The following is a 12,270-nucleotide window of genomic DNA, read 5'->3' as shown; positions in this document are numbered from 1 at the left end:
TTTCTGTCTTAAACTTGATCCTTTGATACTCTGGATGGTGATTGAAAGGATGACATCTCAAATACAAGAAAGGTGGTATTGAAAAGAACTCGAGGTGAAAAGGAAAACTATGAAGGCAATAAAATGTTCCATTCTGAGTTTGTTGCTTACTATGTTGATGATGTTGTGAGCGGCACATGAATGCATGCCATAATCAAAGCTGAAAGTGGTTTAAAAAGATGAAAACGATGAAGCATTTCTGAGCCAGGCGGCGTGCCGGTTCAAGGTGTGTATACTTAAGCGTGTGCTGGCGTAAATTTGAATGCATCCTTCAAAAATGACACAAAACCCGGCATTTCAGTTACACAAAGACTTCAACATCAGATTTACACTGACATGGATATCTTATCAATTTGATTCAGTTTATTTACATGGCGCAACTTCACAATGAATGCCGTCTCAAGGCCCGTTAGGAAAAAAAAAAGTCAATCCAGTCCAACCGTATAGACAGACTTTTTTTTTTTTTTTTAATTAATGCAGTCGATTTCAGTTTATTCAAATTGGTTAAAAGACTTTCTATCTAAAGAAACTCAGCGGACTCCTAGACGAGCACGTAGCATTGGTGAATTGTTGCTTGCATCGAGTCCTTGACCCTGACTCTCAGTACGCTATGCTACGTTTTGAAGAACTTCTGTTCTGTCACCAGTTTTTAATTCGTCATGTTGGGTGTATTCTGCATTTTAGTACATCATCGTATTATTCATTGTTATTTTTACCCAATTGTTTTGGATCCCTCTACTGTCAATACTTGCTTATGTTAATTTTGGACACTTTGTTTTGTGACCTTTACTTTCCTTATGGTTTGGCCCGACTCCTGCCTGTTTTAGTGTCTTCCATTAATAAATAGTGTGATATGGAGTGGCTATAACTTATTTAAGTATATAAGTCATAATTTGTGACATTTTTTATGAATACCAAGAATACGCTAATTAATTATAGAAAAATAAAAATTGGCAAGATGTAAAATTATTCAACAGCCTGCTTTTAACCTCGCCTTTGCAGGATCCTTGTGAGTTTTAGCGTGAGAGATGTTTCTGCAGCCAAAGCAAAGCTTCAGTGGTTAGTGTAGCTAAATCATCTTTAAACTATATTTCTGGCATTTGTCTGAAGTCAGTTTCAGAAGTAAACACCGGAAGCAGAACCAAATCAAGTTTCCAGGGACTTCTAAAGCTGATGAAACTGTTTTTCGGCTCTTCTGTGTTGCTGTACTTCTGGTTTTGTACTAACAAACTGGATCATTCGCCTGTTATCACCGAGTTATCACTTTAGCCATTAGTCCCTTCATTTCAGGCATCAGCGGCGACGCCCACAAACGGGTCAAGTCGTTGCAGTCGCCTGATTGCTTTTTGAATTTGCATTTGAGTTCCACGTTGCTGGCACAGCACCTCTCTGGGTCTCTCAGGGTGGTCCAGCGGCTCATATCCTCCTACATTATCGGAGCTCGTAATCCTCCCGATAATGCACTATTTTATTGGTGTCAGATCGCCTGCTTGTAAAATGGTATGTTGCCTTCATCACCCCTTCCTCTGCTCCTCCTCCGCCTCTTGTTCTTTATTCATTTGCGATATAAAACATCTCTGTATTTTCTGTTTTGCAAAGGGAAAGAAATCAGTTTTGCTCCTTTCCAGCGACTAGTTGTCATCTTCGTTATGAGAAAATCTGGACATTGTGAGAGAGTATTCAAGGCCCGTGGGTGTATGCATGTGGCCGTTTTAACTCAGAGGAGATAATAAGGTCAGCAGAACAATGTGTAATCATGAAGGTCACAAGTTCAGACCCAGTGCGAAATGTCACGCTGGTAACACTAAAGTAGATGGCCTCTTAACTCGGCAGCCTTGTGCAACTCTTTGGTACAGCAGACACCATGACTGACGCCTTATTATGCTCCCTAAGCCTCAATTACACCATGAAATCTTATCTTCAACAAGTCTCTCCTTCAAAACATCTGAAGGGCAATCGGCCACACAAGTTAGCCGTGATGGGAGAGGAACTCAAAGAGAGGTGGCTGTTTTCTATAAAACGTCTTCACCTCTATTTTTTCTTCTTTTTTTTTTGTTTCCATCATACACATGATTTCATCCGCAGACCCTATTAACCCACAGGATGAACTTTCGTTCCCCACTCCGGTCCCCTCATCTCTGTGTGTGATGAGGGAGGAAGGGTCAGGTGTTTTTATCCTGAGATCAGTGAGGATCTTGTCATGCCGGTCTCCAGAGAGGTGGCGGCAATAGCGTTTTTGAGTGAGAAATCATGGGGCGAGGTGCAACCGGCAGGTCAAGGTCAGCATGTTGGATCTGCAACTAGTCTGCCAATTGAGACTCGAAGACCGCGGCGTTTTGAGAATCCGTGCTCCCTACACGGTCGGCTTCTTCAGTTAGTTGGAAGGAATGCTGAATTAGAGCCGATTGCGGACGCTTTCGCTCGCGTGTCAGTGGATAAAAAAAGGCAATGATAAAAAGGTAAGGTTGGATAATTGTGAGACATCAGAACGCAGTTAACATATTTGTCTGTTAATGACCTTGTTGAAAATTATCTCGTACAGATGCGCTCATGTATCACAACACCAATAACTTACAAGTAATTTAATCACATAATTAAATCTCTTGATCATGTAATCAAAACCATATGGTGCATTGGAACAGCTGTGTATTGTAAGCCAGCCAGTTCCTCAACTCACTGTGTTGGTGCTCCACTAGTGGGAGATGACCACGAGGGGCGCTGCTTCCCCCTTCACACTACACTGTAATTGAATCATGCATTTCATTAAAAGGAATGCTTTAGTTGTTGAATTAATCATCACCAGTGATTTTGATGTTTCTGTTTGTTGTTCACATTGGGCTATAGTGATAGTGGAGCTGTCATTCTACAAATTTCAGCTTATTTTAAGTCTTAAGTGTCACTTTCTTAAGTTTTTTGGTTGTGTATTCTTCAATGTTTTGATTTTTTCTTTTTTTGGTAAAATGACACATTAAGAGCTTAAAATCATCAAACATTGTGTCTCTACCAGCTGGTTTTATCTTTGCAAATTCATATGAATTAGCTATTTTATGTATTTGTTTAAGTTGTGTAAAAGTTTTACTGAATATGGATTAAATTTGAAAAATGTAAGTTGTGTGCTTTCTGTAGCTGCAACATTAAAGTTGCGTTTTAAATAATCTTGGTATTTGGCAATAGACATGTACTCGCATAAATTAAATATTTCAAAATTAATGGAGTTTTTTAGTCTGAAATAGAGATTTATTTAATTATTTGTCATATTTTGGTAAGGTATTTGTTTTGTTGGTTATAGGGTTGTTTGAATACGTGCTTGGTTCGTTGACCTATGGGGTAGTTAGTGGGTTTTCTGGGTAGTAAAGTTAATTTGTGACCTTTTGTTAAATTGATTTGTGGATAACTGCTCTCTGTAATCCTTTCCAGACTGATAGATCTCAATTGTTCCTGAATTTCCTTGAATCTCAGCATGTCCTGATTGAGAACAGGTGTGGCAATCATTATGGCTGGGTGGCTAAAGACAGTGAACTCAGGTCATGTTTCAAAAGGTAAATAATAAATACCTTCATTTAAATACTGCATATTCTGTTTACTTTAATATTTAAATTGACTTTAATATTTAAATTGGTCGGATGTTCTGAAACACTGAAGTGTGACAAACATGCACAAAAATAGTAAATCAGGAAGTGTTACCAGTACTTTTTCACGACACTGTAATGTACTACAGGAACAGGAAGTTGAAAGAGATGTGATGTGAAGTAAGTGAGGTGTTATGTCCAATGCAGCGACTTCCAGAGAAGGAAGGAAGTCTGAACGCAGAACTTCTCTGTTGGTTCTTGGATGGCTCTTTCTCTGTTAGTAAATGAAATCATAATTTGAAAAAACGCGGTTTAGATTCACTCTGGTTATCGATCAAAGACATTTTCAATAACGGCAACCAGCAAAAGAAATTTGTAAGCGGGGCAAATACCTTTTCATAACACTGACTGAACAAAGAAGAGCAACAAGTCATGTAAACACTGCAAGCTAAAGGACAAAAGTCAATTTTTGCCTCGTGGGTTGTTGGGTGTAGTTCACGATGTGTTACTTTAGTTTTTTTTTTTTCTTTTAAGAAGGTGATGATTTTCACTGCTGACTTCTCAGCACTATAAAAGGTTGTGCAAGTGTTCTCTGGCTGAACTTCACGAAACTTGAAAGAGAGGTCGAGCAGAAGAAAGGGAAGAACCCAATAAATCATGGATCAGTTGCTGTTAAAACCAGGAGGTACGGTATTGGTCTTGGTGGTGCTCTGAACCTCGCAGGTGTTACTCTTGTTTGGTCACACATCACCTGTTCATTTGCGAGATTAAACCTTCTCAGCTCCTCTCAGGTACTCGTAAAGAACTTTTGTGCCACCTGCACAAAGGGTTTGGTATTCCAGCAGGATGTTGATCCTGAACACATTTTGAACGGGTAGGTCTGTGATAATACAAGGTGTTTGAAAAGCCCTGACCTCAGGAACAGATTTTATTTTTCTGTTTCAAATTTTACTTGCAGAAAATATAATTTTGAAATGAAGTTTCACAGGGAAAATTAAAAGGTAAACACACCTTCGCCTTAATAAGTGGACATGGCAGCCTGTTGGTGATAACTGGCATCAGTTCTAGGCATGTTTGCCTTTTAACTGTATTTTTTTGAAGGGCTAAAGGTCATGTATTGGGTTAAAATTTGGCTAGGACATTCCAGGGTATGACTGAAATGCAGGTGAATTCTAACATTAAGAACAGGATTCAGATCACTCTTTCATTAAAAAGAAAAAAAAAACTTTTTCTTGAACCAAATTCAGTAAATTAACATTTTACTGCACCAAAGCCTACTTTTGGGTAAATGTCACTTGACAGATGTGAGCATATTTATTATAAAATCACAATGAATGCAAAGAGCTTAGTTAATAAAAAAAAGAGAGAGATAAAGCCTTTACATGCATCAATACTGACCTTCACTGAGGTAGATGAGGTCTGCGGCAATTGGATGAGTGATTTTCATCCTCCTAGAGTACTTACTGTCCACTCCTGCTTCATGTTTTCACAGACTTCATGCAGGTAGCGTCAGGATTAGCTGCTGATGAACAACATCTCGTCCTGCTTTTATATATCACTCTCTTAAAAGTCAGCTCCAAAAACGCCCCGCAACTTGTCTGCTTTAAGGCTGAGCGAAATGCGAAAAGCCGAGGCTTTTACATGCCATTTGATGAAGAATAATTTCCTTCTTTCCTTTTTATTTCTACCCTGTAGCAGTTTAAAGGAGCCCGAGCTGTCAGAGGCGATCCGTAAGGATTTACACTAAGGGACCGACACGGTGGATGACGAGGGTTATGATATAGAGGTGAAGATGACCGAGAATGAGAACAAGGAGCTTGTCTTTGTAATGGAAATGAATAGAAGTTTAACTTCATTTTTTTCATTTCGTTCTCTCTCTTCTGAGCTCCGGCTACGCTTTTCTTTACCCGAAACACCAAGAAACCCACCGACTCTTTGAAGATCAAATGCAACGCTCCCATTCTAATCCTCCTTCTAACATGATATCTATTTACATCTGCAGTCACACCAAAGCCAAATTAGGATTGCTCACGTACTGGCTGAACTCTTTGCGAATCGCAGAGATCGGCGTGAAAATCTGCGCGTCACGTCAGGTGGCCTTCTGCAAGACTTTGTGATCTACCCTAATATGGAGAGGAAACACAGGGCAAGTGTTTTGAATGCATCATGCCGCCGATGCATCATACCTGATGTTTTTCTTTTGTTTCTTCCCAGAATCTGTCATTAACCTGTTGGAAGACTTGGCAGGTGTCTTTCAACAAAGTCCACCAGGTTTTTTTTTTTTTTTAGCTAAAGTTTTCTTGTATTTTAAAGAGTTAAGGATGCCGTGTGCTCTTAAAAAGAGCACATTTTCCAATGGCACTTTCTCTAATTTTTCCAATTTTTTTAGAGTGGGATAAAAGACTCATGGAAACTTTAATTGCTCTGAAAATGGCAGGTAAAACGTGTGTGTGTAAACCTGAGTGGTATGTTCACTTGTGTTTCCTAATTTGAAGAATGGTTTATAGAAATCATTTTATTTTTTACCATCAAAAAGAAATAGGTCGTCAGTTAAAAGTTGGTTTATTTAAGCTTCAATTAAGATATAAGAAATATTTACTTATATATATACTATACTTTACATATACTTTAAAACACTTTGGACTTTTTTTCTTATACTTTTTCACATTTTAATAGATGGTTCACTTCAACTTTTGCTTGGATTTTGCTTCGTTTCAGTCTATTTCGGCCTGCTACAGGCATTAAAGGTCAAGGTGCTTTCACCACAGCCCTAAAAATATGTCACACTTTAAATATTCACTTTATTCTAATCTCCACCAGGGGCTGTCCAAGTATCACCCTCCATTCACTCATTCATTATTCACCGGTGCATTAATAAAGGCCGCAGGACAGAAGGGAAGCCACGACGTCGCATGAAACCATGTTTTTTTTTCACTCCAGTAAAAAAAAATCATGGTTTTTAAGTAAGAGTCTCTACTCACTTTTCTGTTCGCAACCTGTAATGAATGTGCAGAAACGTTTGAAATCAGATATTTACACAGACTGCATAAAAAATAAACATAACTCTTAAATGTTCTTATTCTCTCACATTAAATCAGACTAAACGTCTCTGGATCGATTTAAAAAATAAATTGTTTTTGCTAAAGGTCTGAGTAAAGATCAGAACAAACTTAAGAAAAAAACAATTTTTTTTAAAACAAAGTTTATTTAAAGTAAACTATTTACTTTATTCTTTGCGAATGGGTACAATTTCTCACTAGAAATATTTTGTACCAAAACATTTTCATCTCTGGGTGAATTAACCAATCAGAAGCTTACAAAGCACGACGTCATGACTTTGGCTTTTCCCAATTCTTAAGAGGTAAAACATTTCCCCCAAGTCACTCAATGTCTAAGTCAATTCTGCCAAAAATACTAACGAAATTTATGTAAACGTCTGAATATGAAGAGATTATTCTGGCATTTGGCAGGTGTTTAGAAACAACCATGGTAACCCTAACTGACACAAAATATGAAAAAAATTTACTCCAATCTGTCTCACAGTGACATGAAGCGGTTTTCAGTAGTGTATTTAGACATCTGGTTTATAACATAACTATTATAGCTAAGTTATGGCAACGTGAAGTATAGATTATGCGCAGAACATGCACACATAAACACAAATTTTCTCCCGTGTCATTTTTGTGTTGCTTTTATACCGAACAGATGGCCCTGCTGTCAGCGGACGCAAACATTTCACTCAGCGTTGCGTTTGCCCCGACTTTGACTCTCGTGTGGAAATCATATCAAACATCTATCGGCCAGCCGCCGCCGCCTCCTGCGTCTCCCAACAAACAGGAAGTAAGCCGTGACGGAGATCATTTGGTCGTAAATGTCTCGGCTCCGTCCAGACCCCTGATATATGTGCGTCTTTATGGCTGTTGATGCGGCAGCGCCGGGTATCATGGGAACGGCTCGGCTGAACATCTGTAATGGGAGGTGCCAATTATTTCCCAGTGAAAGCTCATCTCTAAGGCATCTTTCTTCGCTGTGTCCCAAAGCTTCATCCCTGGGCTCACACATTGCGTTTTAACACTTTATTTCCTGCATTACATCATGTTTTATGACCAGTTACCATCTCGGTTTCCGTGGAACGAAAGTGTATTTGCAGTTGATGTCTACAGCTAGTTCTGATAGCTCAGGTATAGTGCTTTGTTTTCTTTTTGTTTTCGACAAGTTCTTCCTTTTGTAGACTCTGTGTATTTGGAAAGCCTGCTCGTCTGACAAAGGATTTTGGTTGTAATATGCAAGCCCCGAGCAATAAATAATTTCCACTGATGCATCTTTAAAGAAAGAGCGAATGCTATATTTCAGAGTAATGATGAAAGAATGTACAAACATTTCTCTTCATAGGAGCCGAATTCAGAGTTGCTTTGATGTCACGAAAACCTGACGTCAAAGAGATTTTTACCTTTAAGCCACAATTCTTCACAGAAACGCACTAAGCCAGACTTTTTGACAAGGCTTCATACACTCTTGACTCGTTTCAGCAGTTTGCAGCGAAGAACATCAACTGTGTTTGATTTGTTAGACCCAAAGCTGATGTGACTGATTCACCTGGGTACTGGTTACGGGAGTCTGAACATGTCAATCAGAACCTGAGCCTGGTGAGCCGCAGGAAGAAACCAGATTGTTTTGTTCCTTTTTTACTTTTAATCTTCCAAATGTGGCTCGAGATTTATGGAAAGACGTAATTTTGCACAGCTGAAATTGTCTCGCAATGTTTACACACAGTTGATGTTTATAAAATATGTTAATAAAACTCCTAATTTTAGGAGGAGCTTTTTTCTCCTATTGCCGATTTCTAGGTTTAATCATGTAGTTCAGGACATAGATCAGTTATTCTAATAATAAGCAGCAATGTCAGACCCGTTTATGAATCTGCAACAAAATAATCACGTAATCTATAAATCTATCAATATGTATGTTTATGTAAACATATTGAGCATCTGATTAAGACATAAACAACATATCTACAAGATATATGCACTGAATTTATTCCACTTTAAACAAAAAGATTTTCGACTTTAAATATTATACTTTTTACTTCATAATCAAATTCAAAAACACTTTACTGATCCCAAATGGAAATCAAATGTTGTAAATTATATTATTCAAGATTCGTCAAAGCGTATCTGTAGAATCTCCTGTAGCAGTCAGTGTTGCAGTGAATATGAAGAAGCTTCTGACTGAACACACTTTCTTTGACAACCTTAGGTAGACGATGCTTAGGTTTCTCCACAATTTCCTTAATTTTATGTGTATTCCGTGTATAATATGAAGTTGTGTCAGATAATTTGCATCATTTGATGCAATTTTTGTTATGCTTACATGAATATTCATACAGGATGAATCAAATAAAGTAATTATACTACAAACTTTATTTAAAGACAGTAAAAAGTTTGTAATTTTACTGTCTTTAAATTAAAATTAGACCACATTTTTTTCATCTGTACAGTTGTTTAATCTAAACTGGACTTCTGTAATCTTACTAGGATGTTGCTCCTGGTATAAAATCAGAATTTATTTTTGCTATTATACCAGGAGAGCCAATAAAACTTTAGATTCATACTATAACAGCAGAAAGCTTTGAGTCATTGTAAACTATAACAGTTGACATTGTAAGAAAACTGTGCATGAAAGCAAAACTTAAATAGAAAGCAATAATTCCTCTTTATTTCCCCTATCAGAATGCATCCTTCGCAGGTGCTTTTTTTTTTTTTTAGAGACACTTAAAGGGAAGGGGAGAGTGATTCGGAGGATTCAAGCAAGTTTTTACTCAGGATGCCTCGGGTGTTTGGTATGTACCCCAACCGGCTGAAAATATGAGATACCACTCATCCATCATAAATGCACCAGAGTCAGGCTGCAGCAGCCATTAATCCATTTCAACACAGCGATAATAAACCTTATGGTGACGCCGGCTGCACGCTCTACGACTGAAACTGTGCAGCGTTAGCTTCACGCAAGATGGCAGCGGCCTCTCTTATCTGATTCGAAACAATGTGATGAAACGAGAAAACATCGCAGCTTTGTTAAAAACATCAGTATGATGTCAGAGCCGTCATAATTACTTCTGATGGGTTTTCTCTGATGTAACACTTTGGAGATGCGTAATACTGATAAATATGACAGTATGGAGGTTTTTCTGGCCTCAGGCGGTAAAGATCTGAGAAACCTTGATAGAAGCTACAAACTGCTCGCAGAAAGCAAAACAGCCAAAGGCCATAGTGCCCCCCGCTCCTCTTCGTTAGTATCCATATGTACCACTTCTGCTGGTATAACAGCCTCTCTCCAGTTTCTTGAAAACTGTTCCCTCCCCCCCCTTTTCCTTACTTTCAAGCAAGGCCAGAGCCCTGAGGAGGCGGAGCAAACCAGAGCGTGTGGTTCAGGTAAACACCTGAGCTCACCATGTAAATATAGCAAATAGGGGCATTGTGCTGACTGTAAACTTTTCCCCGAGCCTCTTCATCATGTCGGGCAATCAGACCGATCCGCGGAAGTATCCCGCACTCGTTTAATGGGTCTTCCTGAGGCCACGGCGTGCAAAGTGGAATGGCAATAAAAGGCCCGAAAGTAAACAAGCGAGATGAAGAGTGTCGGTTTTATCGCCACATTCATCATCATTCAGAGGACCGGGGGAGATGAACACGTTTTCAGATGAGCGGAACAGGCTGCGCTCCTTTTGCTTCCCTTCACGCCGCTCCTCTTGTTCACTTTCGCGCGGTCAACGTTTCTGTTGCCTCGCCTTAAAAAGAAGCAAACGTGTAGAAAGAGATCAGGAGAGCGCATATGGTGCTCGTTTCTGCATCAGCGGACTAATGCTCTTAAGTTCCCCCCTCCCCTTTGTTCTGAGTGTCATTGTTTTAAAGGTCGAGACAAAGCGGGGCAGTGTCTGTGCGCCGATGCATCATTGCAACAAAAAAAAAAAAAAAGTAGAACATTGCGCCTATTGTTAGTCACCTCATAACTCCCTGCAACCTCAGCAACATTTCTGATGGATGAAAGGTCGTATTTGGAAATACTTGCAATTCCGTGTGGAATAAGGAGAACCTGTTAGCTTACGGGAATACCCCAAACAATTGTTGTTTTGTTTATAGTTGAGGTGTAATGAGATGTTGCGGAAAAAACACATAATTTTGCTGCCAGTTTTTTTTTAAAGAGAAACAGGATCGGACCACAATATTGTGCAACTTTTTAGTTGCATTTGTGGATGTATTTTAAGACAACACCTCAACCACACCATCCCCATGTGATGGCACATAAAAATTGTGTAAAGATGGAGGCTGGAAGTAGGTGAAGTGAGTGTATTTATCGATAATGGGCTGAAACGCCGCTCAGAGACGAAGAAGCCATGAAAACCTCCAAAAGCAAACTAAAAAGATGGATTACAGTTTGCAAAGGCGCTAGGGAGCAAATACCTTAATTTGCTCCTGTGGTGTGATGAAACTAAAGTTTCTGGGCATCAACCGGAGAACACAATCGAAACCCTGAAGGGAACGACTGCCTCATGCTGCCAGGTGTTTTGCTACAAAAGGAACTGGTGCACTTCCAAACGTAGACGTCATCATGAGGAGGGAACATTCTATAGAAATATTGTCAATATCCCAAGAAATTCAAAAGGAAAATAATCCTAAACCTACCACCAAATTAGTTTCAAATTGGTATAAAGACGATGAAACCCATTGCCGATTTGTGAGAAGAGATGAAAAGGTTTATGACAGCAGGTAAGGCCTACAGACCTGACGTGGATGCAACAGTTCTCTCCAGGCTCTAGAGGAATGAGCCAATTATTATTTTTTTGGAAACTGAGAAGTTTGTGAAAGGATACCAAAAAGATCGTACTTTAAAAGGCAATTATATCAAATACTAAGGAAGAACATGGGCTTTTGAATTTAAGGAATTGTGATTGTCTTCAGGAAAGTTGAAATAATCCAACAAAATCCTCACAGCATTCATTCAGTAATCCTAATTGATCTAAGCTGCTGCTTTGTTTGTTTATGCCTTGGGCCTTTTTCTGATTGAGTTATTTTAATGTAAAATGCACGCTAGGCCTGTATGTGGTCTGCTTAGACGGATTTCTTTTTTTGTCTCAAAATGTTTATGGAAGAAAAGCAAAGACCTTATTTTCTCTTTAAACTCTTTAAGATTTAAGGAGTTCTGCGTAAGTTTTCTGTGGCTATATTTCATGTTTTCATTTTGACTGCAGTGAGTCTTTGCAGGAATTTCTGCAACTTTTTTTCACGTTTTAAAAACAGACTGAATAGCTCGGCCCAGACAAAAAAAAACGTAGATGGCGATTATGTCTTCTTAAAGGGAGGGGCTTGAACGGGGTATTCGGTGTGGTTTTAACATTGAGTGTAGTGGAGGATCAACTGCAGACTGGCTCCCCTTCCTCTCCTCTCAACCAAACTCCAGAGCTCTACTTTTATCCCGTTAAAGATCCACAGGTAAGCCCCGAAAACACTTTCACTAGCGATACAAAACCTATTTTTTGTTAGCGGAAAAAAATACACAAACAACAGAGAAAAGATGATGCGACAACTTTTTTTTTTAAGCAGCAAAACGAGGGCAGACTATCCCACCGTTTCTAACCAGAACATCTTTTGTTTGCTGTTTTACG

General features: G+C 39.0%; 1 protein-coding gene across 10 annotated transcripts in view; it reads left to right on the top strand.

The window, feature by feature from the left end:
* The first annotated feature begins 11,967 nt into the window (after nucleotides 1–11,967).
* The window catches only part of cald1a (caldesmon 1a), a 58,159-nt gene continuing 57,856 nt past the window's right edge, over nucleotides 11,968–12,270 (top strand). For all 10 annotated transcript variants that reach the window (XR_015762209.1, XM_088003442.1, XM_088003441.1 and 7 more), the window contains exon 1: nucleotides 11,968–12,097. The gene's annotated coding sequence lies outside the window, so the exon portion shown is untranslated. The remainder of the gene's footprint in view (nucleotides 12,098–12,270) is intronic.

Source organism: Poecilia mexicana, unplaced genomic scaffold, assembly GCF_051168715.1.
Source record: "Poecilia mexicana isolate PSO_F unplaced genomic scaffold, ASM5116871v1 scaffold_23, whole genome shotgun sequence".
Taxonomy (NCBI): Eukaryota; Metazoa; Chordata; class Actinopteri; order Cyprinodontiformes; family Poeciliidae; genus Poecilia; species Poecilia mexicana.
This window is presented reverse-complemented; position numbering and strand designations above follow the sequence as displayed.